The sequence below is a fragment of the Acinonyx jubatus genome, chromosome B2 (assembly GCF_027475565.1).
Source record: "Acinonyx jubatus isolate Ajub_Pintada_27869175 chromosome B2, VMU_Ajub_asm_v1.0, whole genome shotgun sequence".
NCBI classification, from domain to species: domain Eukaryota; kingdom Metazoa; phylum Chordata; class Mammalia; order Carnivora; family Felidae; genus Acinonyx; species Acinonyx jubatus.
The window spans coordinates 11,431,870-11,450,925 of record NC_069385.1 but is presented as its reverse complement, the minus strand read 5'-3'; the positions used below and the strand labels follow the sequence as shown (position 1 = coordinate 11,450,925).

Below are 19,056 nucleotides of genomic sequence, written 5' to 3'. Positions count from 1 at the left end.
CCTTGGCCTCCAAGAGTGGGACCCAGAATCCCTTGGGAGCAGGATAGGAACACAGAAGCTTGGGCCCTGCTCCAGACCAACTAACTCAGAATCTGCATTTTAACAAGATCTCAGGTGATTCCTATTCACATTACAATTTGCAAAGCACAAGAAATGAGAGAACTGGCCAACATGATAGTGCAACAGTTGCTTATTTACATATCATTCTCCTTGAGGACAGCCATTTTTGGGGCTAACAGGTTCCTTGCAGAGAGCCGGCTACATCATAGATGTTTAACGCTTGCTGGATACGCACAGGAAAAACTAAAGAACATGTTGAAGGTGATTTGCTCTTGCACATTTGGGAACAATTTCTAGACCAGAACCCAAATAGTTACCCAGTACAAGATTCATTTTGTCTTTGTCAGCAGCAGAGACATTTAAACATATAGACAATAAATTCATTTTAAAGTCCTTATTTCTAAATGCCTACTTATTTATATCAGCTACACCTGTCCCGTTACTGAAAACTCCCCTTTGGTTTTACAGAGAAATTAAAATATTCTGATAGTCAGAAAGTGCATAGGCTGTAGGAATAAAACCATCAAAAAATATATATATTTTTAATTAGGTCTTAAACGTTGACCAATGAATCTTTATGACAATTATTGACTTTGTAAAGCTCCCCCTAGATTAATGTGCAATAGAATCTGTGCATCTTAAATTTTTTTTTCAATCAATGTTTTCATTTGAGGTCCCCCCCCCGCCTTTTTTTTTATCTTTTCAACAAACAGAGGCGGTGGTAAGAGTAGTTTGTCATTTTTAAGGCACGAGGATTAGGCTTTGACTAATTGGAAGATTTGCCCATTATTTAAATGAAACTTGTTTGCAATTTCATCATCCGTGTGGATCTAGAAAGGCGGCCGACTGGCCCATCAATTTGGTTAGAAAAGAATAAATGAATAAGGAGACTGACAGTGTTCTCTCGTGGGAGGCTCTCTGTCGCTATATTGTTTCTCCAGTATTAATTATCCACGTAAAAATAATTCACTACGCTGCACTATTATCTGCCCTGCGCTAAGCTCCCCAGTCAGCTGCCTCCTGGCCTGCCTCTCCCTGCACATTTACATCTCCTGATGTCAGCAAGTGCTGTGCATTGATGTGTTCACTGTCAACAACACCCTGGGAAATCATGGCTCCAGGCAGCCAAGAGTTATTTTGGCTTGAGGCTGCTTCTGAAAGCGAGGTTAGCTCTCATCCACGCGGTGGGAAAGACTCATTTACAATCCTCACACCCCTTCTCTGCTTAGGGTTTTAAAAGATAGGGCCAGCACCTTGTGCGTGAGCTTTGAGATGAGGTGTACGGGGAGGTGTCATTGACAGGTCATTGAGGAGTTCAGATGACTCAGAACTGACGGAAAACGGGAGAGAGGCAGAGAAGAGGAGGAGGAGAGGGGGAGGCTCACTGGACCACCCCCGACTTGTTCTGTGAAAGAGTTCCAAACCATTAGTATTTAAAATTTGACCTGGCCTTGCACGCGCTGCTGAAATGGTGAGGGCGGAGGAGTGGATTCCGATGACAGGCAAATGCAGGTCTGACTTTGGACCCAGAGAACAGAGGGATGCAGAGATACAGAAAGGCACAGTAAAGGGCAGGGCAATGGGACTCAGAAATGTTCAGATGAGGTTCAAAGCCATAGGGTTTCTGCGCTATGGATGTTAAGGGGCTTTTTCTTTCTGCCCGTTCAGACAGACTTAGGCATTCCCAATTACAGTCTGAGCTCTATATTAAACTCAATCACAAACTCTGTGGATTAGCCCACTAAAGCCATCGTAAGGAAATACCATTGACTGGGTAGCTTAACAACACAGGCTGACTTCTCACTGTTCTGGAGGCTGAGAAGTCTAAGATCAAGATTCAATTCTGTTCCTGTTGACGGCCCTCTTCCTGGCTTGCAGACAGCCACCTTCTCCGTGTCCTCCAATGTCAAGAGAGGGACAGACAGGACATTGGTATCTCTACCTCTTCTTGTAAAGAACACGAATCCCATCACGATCTCATCTAAACCTAATTACTTCCCAAAGGCCACACCTCCAAATTCCATGATATCGGGGGGTTAGAATGTCAACATTCGAATTTTGAGTGAATACATTTAGCCTGTAATTCTTGGCTAAGAGTTTACCTACCATGAGGTAACCTACTAGAACGGCCTTTTCATTTGTTTTTTACCCTTAACCAAAGTCTTTCTCTGGATACTTTGCATAAGGAGCTCTCAATAGAGCGTGGAACTTCATCCCTCCAGCCTCGCGGTCCTCCACTGCCCACGGGGGTCCCACACCCTACCCTTTGCGCAGTGGGCCCACCCACTCACCTTTCACACCAGGACACCCTACTCCCCTCACCTCTCACTTGGCTGCTCCTACTCACCCCTCAGGACCCAGCTTAGGCAACGCCTCATTTTCCAGATGGACATGTGCCTTCTCTGGGCTTCCTAGCACTGGGCCCTCTCCCATTCAAACATTTATTACTCTGTCCTGTAAAGTTGCTAGTCACCTTTGCATCCCAACACAAAACATGGCAACCGCCTCTGGGCAGCCTTCAAAACCCTTCAAAACTACTTCATGAAATAGTCATGATTGTCTCCTGAAACCCAGTTATAATACCTGAAAGAAAAGAGAAGTGGGGGGGGGTCAGAGTAATGGTTTTCTTCTCCTTCCTGTCCCCCCTTCTCTCCCTCCCTCTCTCTCTCTCTCTCAATCTCTCTCTCTCTCTCTCTCTCTGAGAAAGAATGACCAGGTTTTCTTATTCAGTGGAAAGGAAAGTAGGATGGGGACAAGCAGACAGAAAGTACCAGCTTCATCTTGGTCTCATTCTTTTCATTCTAGGGCTGGTTCTCATCCCCCCACCCCCACCCCCAACTCTCACAGCCCAGCTAAAGAAGAAGGTAGTCCTTTCTCTACACAGGGGATCCCTGTTCCCCATCCCCCAACCCTGACCAGAGCAGGAAGTCCTGAAGCAGGTCTGGGATCTTCAGAGTGTTCATTTCCTCCTCCTACTTTTCCTGGTGGCACACTGCATATACCCTTGGTGTGGGAGAGGTCCCAACCAACAGAGGGGAAGCTTCCAGAGCTGACAGAATGAGTGGCCCAGGAGGCCTCTGCCGCTTTCCTCATCAATTCTACTTTGGGGATCACAGCCAAACATCGCCACCTCTACTCTCCATTCAATGTATTTCAACTTTTGTTTTTGCCAGCTCTCGTTTTTCATCTCCGGGTAAGTGTTTTCTTGCCCATTCTCCAACTTTCACAATCAATATTCATCCAAAAAGGAAGTCCCATTGCTTGGAGTAAAGTCAGGTTCTTGCCCACATTTTCGGTGCCTGACTTACGGTACATTCCAGAGCCTTCCCCCACATGGCCCACCACACAGCCCTCAAAAACCCTGTGGTCTCACGTATGACAACACGACTGCACTGTATGCTCCAAAATGGGGAAGATGGTAAAATTTCTGTTTTGTGTTTTTACCACAATTTTTTAAATGAAAGCGTTTCTCAAGTTTAACAATAATTACTAACAACAACAATAATAATAACAGTAACAACAGCCCCGTAGTCAGAAATATCTACCAGGTTACCCTCCTGGTAGCAGAGGGCAATTTTCAATAGAAAACTCAACGAATTATCTCTACATGTTGTAAGTTCAATTGTGTTCCCCTCAAAATCTGTGTTCAAGTCTTAATCCCTGGAACCTCTGAATGCGATCTTATTTGCAGACAGGGTTATAGGAGACGTAATGTGTTCAGGTGAGGTCATACTGGAGTAGGGTGGGCCCTTAATCCAATAGGACCGACGTCCTCATAGGAAGAAAACACACACGCACACGCGCTTGCAACATGGAAATGGAGGCAAGGACGGAAATACCGCAGGTGCCAGCCAAGGAACACCACCAGAGGCCAGAAGCTGGAAAGGCAAGGGAGGATTCCAACTTCGATCCTTCAGAGATCCTGGCCCTGCCAACACCTTGATTTTGGGTTTTTGAGGGCCATGCGGTGGGCCATGTGGGGGAAGGCTCTGGAACGTACCGTACGTCAGCCCTTCTATGTGCTGCCTTTGGACCCCAAGTCCCCCAGACTGTGAGAGAATACATCCCTATTGTTTTCAGTCACCCAGTTTGTGGCCCTTTGTCTGGCAGCCCGAGAAAGCTGGTATACCATGTACATAAACCCCCCAGAATCTTTGGGAATTTGCTTTTCTGTTGCACAAAACTTACTTTCCGCCCCCTGCATCATCCCTCCTCACATAAGCACAAACGTAGTATCTCTGGAGTAGTGATTCTTCATGGTCTCCAAACAGTTGCCTCCGCCTCTATGGCACCAGCGGAATGTTCTCTTTTTTAATTGACAAGGACCTAGATCCTTTGGCTTTTCCATATGACCAAATTCCCCTAGCCCCTGAATGATTTTCACTGCTTTTGCTTTACCTTCTTCATTGCTACAACATCCTTTTTACACCAAAGTGATAAGAATTGAAGATGATATTCAAAATGAGACTCTGCTAGCCCTTTCATATAATGGTAGAATAATTCTCTTTGACTCAAATTCAATATATTCTATTCACACCTCTCAAAGCTGTTGGTACATTTTTGTATTGCTTCATCATTGTGGTTTCAAGTACCAGCTACTGTTACATGGGAACCACAGACTGCTGGGAGTTTAGAGGTTATAACCCCTTTGCTGTTGGCCCCCCACTTCCTCATTGTCTGAAATCACACGCTAATGACATGCATTTAATACGCACTTCATTCAATATTACCGATATTCTAGAGTAATTAGGTCACGTACACAAAGGGGAAGCCCCTTCCACCCCAAGGCTAGGGCAGAAATGAAAACTAACATTGATCGAACACCAACTATTCCAGGCACTTTCCATCCATGATCTCTACATCCCGGTAAGTTAGCTATTGGTTTTATTATTTCCGTGTTATACCTATAGACTCAGAGCAGGAAGATAACCTGACCAAAGCCACTGTTCGTAGGTATCAGAACCAGGGCTGGAGCCTAAGTTGGCACAGCCCTTCCTCGGGACCACATCACCACACAGCAGAGGACAGGTGACATTATTCTCCTCTGCTTGGGGAAAATTGAGAACCAAAGAACATAAATAATAAGTCAAAGAGGCTGTGTGTGATACTGGAAAGAGCACTGTACTAGGAATAAGGAACCCTTATTCTAGAATCGGAACCAGCTCTAGAATCAGCCTTTCTTTTAAGCTTGTAAAGATCATAAACTGAGCTTGTTTTATTTGCCCATTGCTGTGTGATGTTGAGCAAACTGCTGACCCTTTCTGGACTTCAGACTTGTCATCTGTAAAATGGAGGGCTTGGAGAAGGCGACCTCTTAGCCCCTTGAACTTTCATCTCAATTAGCTCTGAAACGGGAATTTCGGGGAGCAAGGTGGGGGGTCCATCCCTTTGTGCCTTTAGTTCCTATGTACCATCCATGCTCCATGTTCACTGTGTGTGCTTCGTATTCATTCTCGCAGAATACTTTCGAGTTCATATTAATTTCTTTTCATGTCAATTTCTTGGGCTCTTGGTTTTCCCCAGAGTGAAGGACGTATGACAAAACAAGGACCAAGAGGCTCGTTGCCTTTCTGTCAAATCCCCACGCGGGCAGAACCAAACCACGCTTGTCCTGCTGTGTCAGCGACAAGAGGACACTGGGGAGGGGCCGTTGGTCCAGTTCCTACAGCGCAGCCAGTCACCCCTGGCCACGCGCTGCAGTTACCATGGCAACCGTTGCACTGTGCTCCATGGAGGCCACAGGTCACAACTGCAGATGCCACCACCAGCAGACGCATGCCCTCCTCCCCTCCCCAACATGCCCTGACTCAGCAGCACCGGTCACACACCCTGGCCACAAGCCACCAAAAGCAATCACTTAGATCGAGGTCAAAAGTAGACGCCAGCCGGGAGCTCCTCTCTCCATCTCTCTACCAGACCGAGAATAAACATTGGAAATATGGTGGCTCCCTCTTTCATGTGATGGGAGAGAAGCCATCGGACGCTACCCAGCACACCACATGACAAATATATTTGCCCCCAGAGAGAAAATTAAGAAAATGACAACATTTCCTCGAGCTATGAGTTAACAGTTATCCTTTTTTTAGTTTGAAGACGTGGATGTAAGATTTGCAGATCCTGCCAGTGCCTTTAACGTGTAGACATGTTACCAGGAGATCTGGTTAAAAATGTGGATTCTGGTTCAGAGGTCTGGAGCAGGGAGGCGGTGGCTGAGCGCCTAAATCTCTTGTCAGCTCGCAGGTGATGCCAGGGCTGCTGGTCCACGGACCACACGCTGAGTAGCAAAGCCTTAGATGACACTAGCTCCTACCACACATCAAGCCGACCCTGTCCGATCACTGCCATTTATCATTTCAATAAGGAATCGGAATAAATATTAGCTGGTTCAGAGCACACATTTCTTCAGGGCAGAAGTTACGTCTGCTCGGAATGGAGATAATAGCTACAATTTATCGAGAGCTTGCTCTTTGCCAACACACACACACACACACACACACACACACACACACAGACACTCCATACAATAGCCTTTGCAATGTATTGTTAATCAAAATTTAAAACTAAGGGAACTGAGGCTCAGATCTGTTCTGTGACCTACCCAAAGTCACACTGTCGGGAAGTGGCGAAGCCAGACGCAAACCTACCTGTGTTTCTCCAGACCCATATGCTTTTCTCTCAGCACGCTGCTTCTCTGCATGGCGCAAGGTTCCATGGCACAAGGCAGCGCATAGAAGGGCTTACTGCACACTGCTTCCCGACAGCAATGATCTTGCCATGATTTTCTGTGCCCCTGGTTGCCCTTGCTTCAGAGGAGGTCACCAAGAGAAACCCAAACAGGGGTTTTCACCTCTAGTCAGCCCCGCGGCTCTTGTTTTAGAGATGTGGGTTTTCCTTCATGGAACAACAATTTATTAAGTGCTTCCCACACGCAAATCATGTCTTCAGAAGAAGCCAAAGATATAGGCTCTGCCCCTTCATGCTAGCTCTTGTGCCTTTTAACCTCTTCTTCTCTGAGTCTCAGGATCACGGTTTTTACCCCAGTCTGGGCCCAGACTCTCCCATACCTTGAGAAGGCTTCTCGACACCGGGACTGAACTTCAGAGGTGTCACTGATGGAGACAAACATTCCCATTCGGTGGTAATGCGGGTCCACAGCAGGCTGGTCTGAGCTGGAATAGACAGGCCCGTCTCTAGAGTCAGACATCCCGCTCTTACAGAGTTTCACTCCAGCACTTACTGGAAGCGTGGCCATAGAAAGATTATTTACCCTTTCTCAGCATCAGAGTTGGGATTATTAACACCCACCTCAACGACTGACTGGAAAACTATGCCAGTTTCACAGCCCCAGGCACACGGGTACTCAGTGAGGACTGGTTTCCTTCCTTCCACGATGAAACCGGTCAAGGTATGAAAATGAAAAACTCAAAATGAAATCAAGAAGTAGAAGAAAGGGAAATAATAGCAGGACAGAGCTGGGGCAGAAAGGAAGTGTGGTTCTTTGTAGGAGAGCAGGCATACCTGATCGGAAAAGGGTAGAGGGAGGTATAGAGCCGGCAGGTAGACAGCAATCACACGGCCAAAGTCATGGTGGACAGCCAGGAAGGAAAACAAGGAGTCAAAAGCTGAGCCAGCCCAATTCAGCAACTGGGATTCTTCCAGGGAAGCATGTGGTATGAACAAGCTAGTGAGAACAGTCTTTCCTTTCTCCTCTTCCTCCTTCCTTCTTCCCTTCCTCCCACCATTTACACACATACATGATCATCTTAAAAAAGTGCCCATTTGTGCCACCTCTTGATTTTAAGTGCCATATCAAGGAGGCATACGGGACTCTTACGGGATCCCTAACTCCTCCTTACGGTCTTCAGATGAACTCACCAGCGTGCACTCTTTACCCATCAATTCTAGGACACTGTCAAACTTGTATCCCCCACGCTCACTTATAGAACACACACATCAAAATACATTTACCGCAGACAAATGGGTTTCACCTAAAGAAACACAGTAAAAAGAGATTTTTTTTTCATCGCTTTCCCAATGAGTGGGGCAGTACTCATTCTTCTATGTATTCAGACAATGTCAGATTCTGCTGGATGGCCACTACATCTCCTCCCTCTCTGCAATATTTCCCAGGCTGTCCTCTAATTCAGTAGGGCCGTATGACCAGATTCTGGATGATGGGTAAAGGCAATGGACACCAATCAGGCCTGGTCCATGAAAGCGTCTCACACAACCCTTGCTTCAGTTCTGAATGAGGTCAAGGTGACCTGAAGCCACAAGAGGACAGAGCCACAGAGAGGAAGCAGTCTGGGTCTCTCAGGCGAAGCTTGTGGGGGTAGCCACCTGACCCACGTTAGACCATGACATGAGCAAGAAATAAGCTTCTATTACTGAGAGGTGGCGTGTCTGTTATGGCAACTAGTCTGATTTATTCTTCTGAAAACAGCAACATAAAGCTCGTGACTGATGCTCACCATAGACCGGGGTCAGCCCCCACCATCCTCAATCTGGCAGAGCCACAGGTACTAAGGACCTTCAGCCTTGATGGAAGTGCAATCCCGCGTGATTTATTTCTAAACCAAGCAGCAGATTCCCTGCAGGTTTGGGCCAAATCCTACCAAGGTTTATTGTTCAGACACTGAGAAGTGACTGACAACCGGGAGAATCCTCTCTCCCCTGGCCCCAACCGGTCCCAAACAGCTCTGCCTCCTTGCTGAGCTGCTGGTGATATCCCAACATAGAGTTCCATATCACACCCAACTTGGGCATTCCAGCAAGTGTCTGCCTACGGATTAGAATCCTAGAAAGAGAGGAGGAAAGGGGAATTGCATCGTACAGTAGAATCTGTCCTTGCGATTGCTAAGCTTCGCAATGCATTTTCACTGGATTTATGCGGGCCATCACACGCCGAAGACCGATCGTCTACCACCCTCTCCCTCTGTGACAGGTTTCTGATCCGACATGACGGTGGCTTTCAGTATTTCTCAAGAGCAAGACTTCTCAAAGCTTCATGTGTACACAAACTTCATGGGAGTCTTTAATACGAAAATGTTGACTCAGTGCATCTAGCGTAGACTCAAGGTCTTGCATTTCTAACAAGCTCTTGGGTGATGCTGATATGGCAGATTTGCAAGCTGCGCTTTAAGTGACAAGGCTCAAGAGGAAAAACAGGACAGATAAAGTGAGACAGATGATAGCCCTGAATTCCATCTCACGCATCTTTGCCTACCATCCTCCAATAAAGGGGATTTCACCCATTTAGAAACGATTGTCTTCTTGTGAGTCCCCCACATGGGAGCTTCCACTGCTATTTTCCTGTGCTGATAAATCACAGTGTGGTACCTAATATGGCCACACCCAAGCGCGAGCACCCCAGAATTTTCCTCTGCCCTCTGTAAGCTGGTCATGAGAGGTCAGAGATGAGAAGAGGAAGGGTCACCTTCCAAATCACGGCAAAGAGGATTTGCAGTCCTCTATCTGGGGCCTCAGAGCCAATTCTGAGATCTAGAATTTTCAAATCAAAGTGCTGGGAGGGAGCATGGAGACAACCTTGGAAATCCTCTAGTCTTGCAGTTTGGAGACTTTATTTTAGTTGTAGAATCCTTTCTTTCAAGGCAGGCATGCATACAAAAAGCTCAAGATTAAAGGAAATTAAATGGAGGAGGTCTCAGGGAGAAGACAGATGACGCATTCAGACTCTGAGCCCATATGAAGGACTTGCCGTGACTTGCACCCCACGTGTGGCAGGGGCAGGAAGAGAATGGCATTGTTTCCCCTACCCCCATTCATCAGGGCAGCCTCCCGAGAAAATGGGGGTGGGGTAGAGAGAGACCAGGCTGGTGTTCAGGTGAATCAGGATCTGAATCACGACTTCACCACTAATCATCTGTGTGGCATTGGACAAGTGACTTCCCTCTTTGCACTTCTATTTTCTCATGAATAAACTAGATGGCTCCTATATTCCTATACAGCTGGGCTGCAGCTCCAGAAACTGCAAAGTAGGGAACTCAATTCAACTCTTTATGTGTTGTTAGGTGTTAGGGATTTTTCTTTTTCTCTATGACAGAGCCAATTACGCCGTCAGAGTACATCCTTCCACGCCTAGGTATTTCTCACACCCGGACTCTTCTCCTGCGTGGCCCCACATCATTCCCCATCTGGGGTGCGTTACCTCGGCTGCACAGTTGAATCATCTAAGGAGCTTTTGAAAATAACAATCCCTGGATTCCAACTCCAGAGGTTTTGAATTAATTGCTCAGGGGCGTGCCCTGGACATAGGCATTTTTTTAAAGCTGCGCAGGTGATTTTAATATACGGCCAAGGCTAAGAGTCATTTCTCTAGACCCGAGAACCTCTAGGGTGCGAAGAAACTGATGGGATCGGTAACGCTCAATGCCGACTACACATGAGAGTCACCTTGGGAGCTTTAGAACTCACCGAGTCCCGGGCCCCATCCCACATCAAGTAAATCAGAATCTCCAGAGGTGCCGACCAGGCGTTAGTATTTTTCAGAACCTCCAGGGTGATTCTAACATGCAGCCAAGATTGAAAACCACTGGTGTAGACCAAAGGTGTGGCCAGAAGCAATCATTGGAGAAAGAATAACTGAATGGCAATTCTGTGGGTAAAAGCAAAGGAATAAGGAAAAATAGTCTCCACTCACATGGCCATATAATGAGGGCCTTTTTTTTCAGACTCTGATTCTACCTCATCTATTTGCCTACCTTTTCCAACTGTTAGTTGCTTACCTGCCTGCCAATATTTGTGCGTAGGCTCGAAGAGTTTACAGTCAATAAAGTATCCCACCTGCAGACTTAAACAGGGCTATTATCTGGCACAATGTTGGTGTGATTGCTTCTGTATTGCAGAATGATTTTATCTGCTGGACTTTCAGTCTGTCAGTCTGTGGGAGAGAGGAGAGCCTGGCAAACAGAGAGCAAGTTAACAAGCCTGGCTGAGGAAATTTATTTGCGATTTCTAAACATCCGCTGCCTACCGTTAGTCTTTTCTGAACATTTGAGATCATCACCAACACATTTTTTTCAGTATGCATATTGTGTTTATTGTGGATATCTAGGACTCTACATTTTTGAAATTCCTAGAACGACTTTCGAACCTGTTTATCACACGAACCAAGCGGCGAAGTTTATTAATATATTCTGATTTTTTAAATTATTTTGTTTGTTTATTTTTGAAGGAGAGAAAAGGAGAGAGAGAGAGAGAGAGAGCAAGCGAGCATGAGCAGAGGAGGGGCAGAGAGAGGAGAAGACACAGAATCCAAAACGGGCTCAAGGCTCTGGGCTGTCAGCACAAAGCCCACATGGGGCTCGAACTCACGATCCATGAGATCATGACCAGAAAGGAAGCCGGATGCTCAACCGACTGAGCAAGCCAAGTGCTCCTAACATATTCTATTTTTAAAGAAGCATCTGGCACTAAAAACCAAGGTATATACATGAAGAAATAAAGATCAGGGAGACTATGATACAGTTACTCAAGACTGTACAACTAGATGAAAGAAAAGCCAGAGTAATGAAAATGGCCGACAATTCTTTAATTCCTAGATCCATTGTTTATTCCAATGGTCCTCATATTTATTTTTGTTCCACTTTACTAACTAAAATACAAGACAGTTCATCACTTATGAGAACACTAGGATTTAATTTATGGATTTTGTACTCAGCCTTGATTTCCCTTTATCTGCTCTTTTTATTGTCTTATGTTCAATACTTTTTCCAGAGAGTATGTGACAAGGGGGGGGAAAGGGAGTTTCTAGAACCGTCAGTCCCTTTCCAATGTAGTGACCCTTCTGATGAAATCCCAGTATTGGGGGAGTAGAAAATATTAATTAAATCAATTTGGAGAATTATCTGTAGAATTTGAGTATAATTAGTTCCAAGTTATGTGAGAGTATTATGAACATTTTTGAGTGCCTCCCTAAAATCAATCTCTCTTTCCCACCATCCAAGAGACAGCATGTCGACTTCCCATTGGGCAATATTCCTCTCTAGCTTTATTCAGTCATATGTGGAATACTAAGTCTGAACAAAGAATTACACAAACAAGTCATATTTGTAGGAAGCAATCTGTCAATGAGATATGGTGAAGGAGAGAGTCAGATTGTAAACAGGTCTACGATCTCCATATTCTGTTGGCTGAAGAGAAGTAAGCAGTAAAAGGATTTTCTCTCACATACTCCCTATGGAATAAGGAGAACTATTCCTTATTCCATAGAATATCATGGCTGATAGCCATGATTCTGGCCTCTCCATGACAGGAACTCCTTGCGAATAGTTAGGAGCAGTAATAAAAAAGGAATTAGCATAAAATCTACACAAAAATATTAAGATAGCAAAGAAAAAGAAAAGAATCAGGAAACAAATGACAGAAAATGCCAGGAAATGAAATCACCCTAAAGGAAAAGTTTTGTTGTGTTTTTTTTTTTGAATTTTGAATTTCTAAATGTTTTTAAAGTTTTTAATTTAATGTTTTAGGAATAAAATCTCATAGAAATATTTTTGAATGCTTCAAACCTCACTGACAGCAAATGCAGTTTTTTAAGACATTTGTTCTAAGAAACTCGTCAACCAAATAGAACATTGTGATCTGCTCTAGGATTGCCCTAACCTCCACTTGGTGTAACCCCAGAGGAAGAAGGAGGTCACCGAATTTAAACTTGAGCCTACAACTGGTGGGAATATCTGTTTTAAGTGCTTCTCTCTTCTTGTACAAGGATGGGAAACTTTTATTTCCCATACTGGGAAAAGAAAAAGTATTGGGAATTTTCATACTTACCGCATTTTTTTTCTTCCTCTGAAAAAAAGGAAGGGAATTATGAAATAACTGAAAACAGTAGAGAATGACATCTATTCATAAACCATGTGTGAAGTACTTCCACACACAATTCCTCACACTACCTTTGTCAATCCAGCCTGCAATGCTAGAGCTGTGGCCATGTATATACCCTGGCCAACGCCAAGGTGAGAATGAACTTAACACAGGAAGGACCATGCTGAGAGTTCCTGGTAAGCCCACTTCCAGATTAAGCTGTGACTGAGAGCATTTACAAGCCACAGAGAAGGCAAGGTGGATTGATCCTTACACCGTTGGTCACCAAAATCTTGCTGTCAGTGGGTGATTATGAAATCCAATCCTTGGAAATATTGCTATCTCCATAGAATTTGATTTCTGCAAATAAGATCTGGAAGATTCACGCACATGAGTGTGGTGAGCTTGGACAGATATCTAAGACAGGAATCTTAGCCTCCCTAATTGCGGGTTCTATTATTTAAACAGTGAATAAGCCAATTCAAATTATTTCAACAAACATTTATTGAGATTATTCAGTATGAAGAGATCTATGGTTTTATAAAACCAAATGTATGGGTGATGGTGAATGTTATTTTATGTTAAGCTAGTTGAGAACTAGGAGAGGCTCTAATGAACCCAGGAAACACATATTTTAAAGGGGAGAGAGAGAACAAAAACTTTCACTTTTTGCCGAATGACTGGAACAAATATGGTCAGTTCTGCTATAAGGTGACATATGGGTTCCTAAATAGCACTGCACTATGCAAAATCACACAGTAAAAACCACAGGGTTTATGGGGAAAATGACATTAGGACACAACACTCAAAGACTTAGTGACATGGAAAAAAAAAAACCAACTTAGTGACATGTTTTTCAAAATGTTTTCAATAAGAACCTATGAAATACAGTGGCGCCCAGGGGAGATAGTTAAGAAACAAGCATACCACAGTGAAAAAAGGCATTTTACCATCATCATGTTGTGGGTGTCGAAGGTTGTGAATTACTCTCAGGTGATGGCTGCAGGTTTTGTGAACCGGATGGGAAGGTACACCGCCATTCTCCTTGTGCATGGCCGTGGCTCATGACACACGAGGCGAACTGAGCCCGGTGGCAGATATTTGAGGCGTGTGCCTTTCGTGTGTCCCGATGCGGCTTGATTCAGCTGGGCACAGTTGCCCACATCCACCTAGTGTCCCTTGCTGACGAAATCGGGCGCAAGCCACATAAACAAAATTCGCTTGGTATTCAACCTGTCCCCTGGTGGATCAATGGCGCTGGAATAAATTCAAGGTTTCAAAACAAGCGTTAGAGCAGAACGGACATATACGCATTCACACCCCAGCTCTTTGGCAACGACGGGGTTCTTCCTCAATTCAAAAAACACCACATTCCCCAAAAAATCACCTGTGGTTTTACAATAAGAACAATAATACCGATGGGTTTAAACCTGATGTAGAACCAGGGCCCTTGGCCCCCTCCTGAGGGAGGTTTCCTTTGTGTCTGGCAATGAGTGCCGCATCCACTCAAGTACTTTGGGGAGCACTTGTTAAAACAGCATCGCATACTGGGGGGAGGGGCACTGAACTAATGTCCTGCAACTGATCTTCCTTTCATCCTCCTGATGCTTCCTGGCACAGCCCCTTAGAACAATAGGCATCCCGTGCCTTAGTTCATCATTTTAACATTGGCCTTCGCATGTCTAATAGGTGGTGGCCATCTGGGCACAATAAGCAATTAAAGCAGATCCTTCAACATTGATGTAAAAACCTAGCTTTCCCCCTATACCACCTGAATTATTTACCCTGGGTAAATGCACATTAAGTCACAGGCTCATGGGTGACACACTTTTTCCTATGGACTCATATCCCAGTAAAAGCATCATGTCCGTCAGCTAGTGGTGAATCCTAGGGGCACTGTGAAAGAGTCTGTCCGTTCTCTGAAGGAGTCCAGCTTCCCTGGGTTCTGGCAGAAAGAAAAGTGGAAAAGAGAACCCCATGCAAGGGGCGACAGCAGATTCTGCATACATTCCTCTCCCAAAGGACACGGGTCATCCAAAGATGGCACTCACCACGAACCCCACGTTTAACACCGAAAGCAAGGGCATTTGCCTCGAGATAACTCCACCAACCTCTCTTTACAGGTTTTGGCTTAATTTTGCTTGGCTGTCCATAAATTACTCTGTGGGGTTTAATTCCTACAAAAGAGAATATAATCCAACCTTCTGCTATTAACGCAGCTACAATTTCATTCCTGTGCCAAGCAGCAGGGAGAGAAATCAAACAGTTGGCCCCCAGTGAATTCATCTATATGCCCCAGTTTCCTAACACTCAGCGCGTCTCAGACAATAGACTGGGTTTTAACTCTTTCTTGTCAAGTCTCCATCATGAGCAGTCAGATTACATCCTTCCCCTCACTTCTCAGCTCATTACTCACAAAGAATATCTTTTCCCAGGAAACCTGAGCTAACACACTCGGCAAGCAGTGCTGAAGTTAGCAGTAAAAAGTCGGGTCTCGCCATCAGAAGCACACATTAGCATACGAAATATTTCCATAGGAAGAGAAAAAAAAACCCCATCGATTGCAGGAGCTGCCCTCCATTGTCTTAAACGTTGCTGTTGGCAGTCAGAACGTTCACCCACCTCCACCTTGAGATAAGGCACGATCGGATCATGGTAACCTTTTACAGCGATTGTGGGACCGTGTGGGAGGGAAACCCCAACGAACGCGACAGTCCCATTCGATTCTTCGGAAATGAGGGGGAAGGTCCTGTAGACAGAAATCCAGGCAAATGGGGCTGGGGGAACAGTTCACTACTGTAGGCTCTGCAAGAATTACTAGTTGCAGGGCACCCCACTTAGCAAAGGACAAATCCCGGCCCCGACCCTCACTGTGATGTTCTGGAGAGAACTGGGGAAAGGATCCAAATGAAAGGGAAACCGGGGGCCGCTTGACAAGATCCTGAATTTATCGCGCCCGCCCGGCGGTCAGTTAGGCAGGCAAATGAACAGTTAAAAGGCTCCACTGAACCATAATCCCCAATCGTTATACTTAAATGGCTCTTCTCAATATAAAGGAGGCTCTTCAATAACCATAGATCTAATTTCTGTTAATTTTATGTAACTCTAACAGAGTCATTAACATTCGTGGAACCCACTCCACAATGCAGCCCCTCCCTCCCCTGCTCCCCTCATTGCTTCTACCAGCGGATCCCTTGAAAATTTAATTATTACCAGTGGAATTCCTGCACTAACTAAAGGCTTTTGCAATCAAATCAATAGTTGATGAAAGAGTGGTCCGAAAAAGCCATGTTAAATGCATTATGTTCTTCCATTTCCACGTCTCCCGTGTGGCTCTTTTCATGAGGTTGCGACTGGGGACCCTCCAAATACATCACTTTCAGGGAGTTAAAATGTCTAAGTGTTATCCAGAGGTGGCTATTATATATTTATAAGGGCTCCCCTATATGCCTCTTCTGGATTTATTAAGTGCTCTAAGGATCTGTTTGGCTTATACCAGCTACCACAGACTGATCTGAGAAATCAAAGAGGAAATACCCAACTGCAGAGCTGGGCAGGAAGGGAAACGCCCGTGGGTATCGCGACTGCTACAAGGAAAGAGGCCAGTGGCAGGTGTGATTTAGAAACAGAAATAAGTCGTCTCCCACCCTCTTGCCCTACTCATACCCCCCACCGCTCTGCCCTAATGGAAGAGCCCAAATGCTGTGCTGTCTCTCTTTGTGCTTTTCCACCTATGGAGAGTCTCCAGCACAAAATAACGTGCCTTTGGGGAGAAAGAGATGCTTCGGTGTTGTTGTGTCCTTTGCTGCTATTGGTGGACTGGGCTTTGGTGCCTTAATTAGATGAGGATTGTTGCGCCTGGGATGGTTCTATAAAGAAAGCATTTTACCCAGGCCACGTGTGGCGTGCACATCACGGCATTTGCAAACATCCCCCCCCCCACCACCGTATATGAACATTTGGGGGGCATGTGACCCATGTATATTTATACATGGGTTACCTGGTTCTCCAACAGGGCGGTCAAGGGGAGTTGCAGACTGCCTGATGCATGACCGTGCTGCGGACGTTCCTAGAGGCCAGGCTGGAGAAATGAATTTAGATGAATTCTCTGGATAAACAACCAGAGTCCTCTCCTAAAGGGCTGAAAGCTGAATCCTAATATATAGGACCAGGTGTGCAAACATAGGGCAGATCCCCTAATCTAAGTGATACGGGAAGCACTCACACATTATCTGAAAAATTTAGCCGGCCACTATTTTCCTGCTAAATTGCCCAGATAATTACCTCAATTTTCCATTTCGCTTTGACTTAGAAACCTAGTCGCAGGATGATAACAGGTCACTGTACGGGGCAGAAGCTTATTTGCTTATTTACTAATAATGCTCATCTATCAACAAGCAACTCCCGTGTGCCTGGCACTGCCCTCAGGAAGTTTTATTCTAATTGAAGTCAACACTCAGACTCTAGAAAGATCAGTGAATGTGAACAATGATCCATTCGCAGCTGGATTCAGTGAATGTAATGTCATGAGAGCAGAGGAGCCAGAACTCCAGGAAGGCTTTCCTGAAGGAGACAGACTTGGCGTAGACTCTAACCGACCCTCAACTTTGTGTACCTCGTGGAGTAAACAGGTGCCGCTCACAGCCAGCGATGGCCCAAGCCACCAGCCACCTTAGGACAGGTCTGGCAGCCCCAGGGACACAGGGGATCACTCATCACCCCTGGTCACCCACTCAAAGCCCTCCGGTTCAGACACTTTGCTTTCAGGCAGGTGCATGTTGGGATTTAATTAGGCAGGGAGAAAGACAAGAGGAGAGAGAAGCAGCCTGTGACGTAAACTAACGCATCGTCCCTTAAACAGAGCCCCAGGACCTCGTGTGGGTTCAGTGGTTAGCTGTCTGGGCTTCAGAATCGGAAAGTTCTGGATTTTCCACTCTGCCCTCCCCCTACCTGGTGTAGGGTGGGGGCCCTTGGGCAAATTATTTAACTTTTCCATGCTTCCTTTTTGTCATCAGGAAAGTAGGGATATCCTAGTGCTTATCTATTAATATAATTGTTCCTACCGACCTACATTGTAAGAATAAAAGAGATGATGCGAACAAGGCACTCTGCACCGAGCCTGGCGCGTGGAATGTTCGATAAAACCAGCTACGATATTGGTAAGGTAAGTGTTGCTATTAGTGTTGCTAAGTGATGCCGAAGCCAAAGGTCAGCAGCTAAGGATGGGTGGCGGGTGAAAACACAAATTTTCAGAAAACGGAGATGTGTGTATATTTCGCGTATATTTGCTGGTGGGTACAGAAACCTAGATGAAAGAAAAAAGAAATAATTACTTCCGACGCAGAAGCTCTGGTCAACTCAGAGGCACAGGAATGTTTTTAACAGCTGTCTAGGGCCAATTAGGACTCGCATTTCAGATGACACATTCAAACGCTTATCTGCACAGCAGCCTCGTCGTCTGTACTCTCTCCGTGTTTGTGCATTCACTTTTGCAAATGCATGGACAAGCAGATAAAAAGTTGAATGTCATTGCCAAGGGGGCTACCTGTCACCGTCGTTCCAGCTGCACCGTCTTCACGGAGGGATATGCTAAGTGCCATCATATGCTAAGTGCGTCTTCTCTCAACGCAGAGAGAAGAAGAACAAATCATAAATATTTGAGGACTAGCCAGCCAAAGTACAAGAACTTATCTATTACCCATGGTGCAGCCACATCTAAGGAAAAGTTGGTTGTGGCATCTGAGATCAAGCTGAATTTCTCCAAAATAGAAGAGAACATGGTCTCTTAGTTGTGACATATAAATACACATAATCTCCAAAAGGAGAAAATAAATGATAAGTTTTCAGTACCTAGCGGGGCCCCAAGTACAAAGCAAGTGATCGATTTAGGCTGGTGATAGATGGCTCCTCCCTATTTGCAGTATGTATTCATCAAAAATGTCTCAGGAAGAAAAAAGGTTTGCAATCGAAAGACATCATTAATTGTACATTTTGCCATGTTATTTAGAAATGGGCATTTCAATGCCTAAAGTGAAATGTCCATATAAAATACATTCATAAAGCATTTCGTTTACAAGTTACTCTATGTCTATTTATCACTCTGAACTTCTCCATCACCCAGGGGAAACTGCAAGACCATTTTTACCTCCATTTTACAGATGAAGAAATGAA

At 45.1% G+C, this 19,056-nt stretch overlaps 1 long non-coding RNA gene across 3 annotated transcripts in view; it reads right to left on the bottom strand.

The window, feature by feature from the left end:
* LOC113598613 (uncharacterized) overlaps positions 1-19,056 on the bottom strand; it is a 283,338-nt gene that overhangs the window by 45,711 nt on the left and 218,571 nt on the right. Inside the window, exon 6 of one of the 3 annotated variants that reach the window (XR_008298251.1) lies at positions 11,517-14,142. The exons of the other annotated variants lie outside the window; for them this stretch is intronic. This is a non-coding gene — a long non-coding RNA (uncharacterized LOC113598613). Of the gene's footprint in view, positions 1-11,516; positions 14,143-19,056 lie in introns of those variants that run through there. 3 annotated transcript variants of the gene reach the window in all.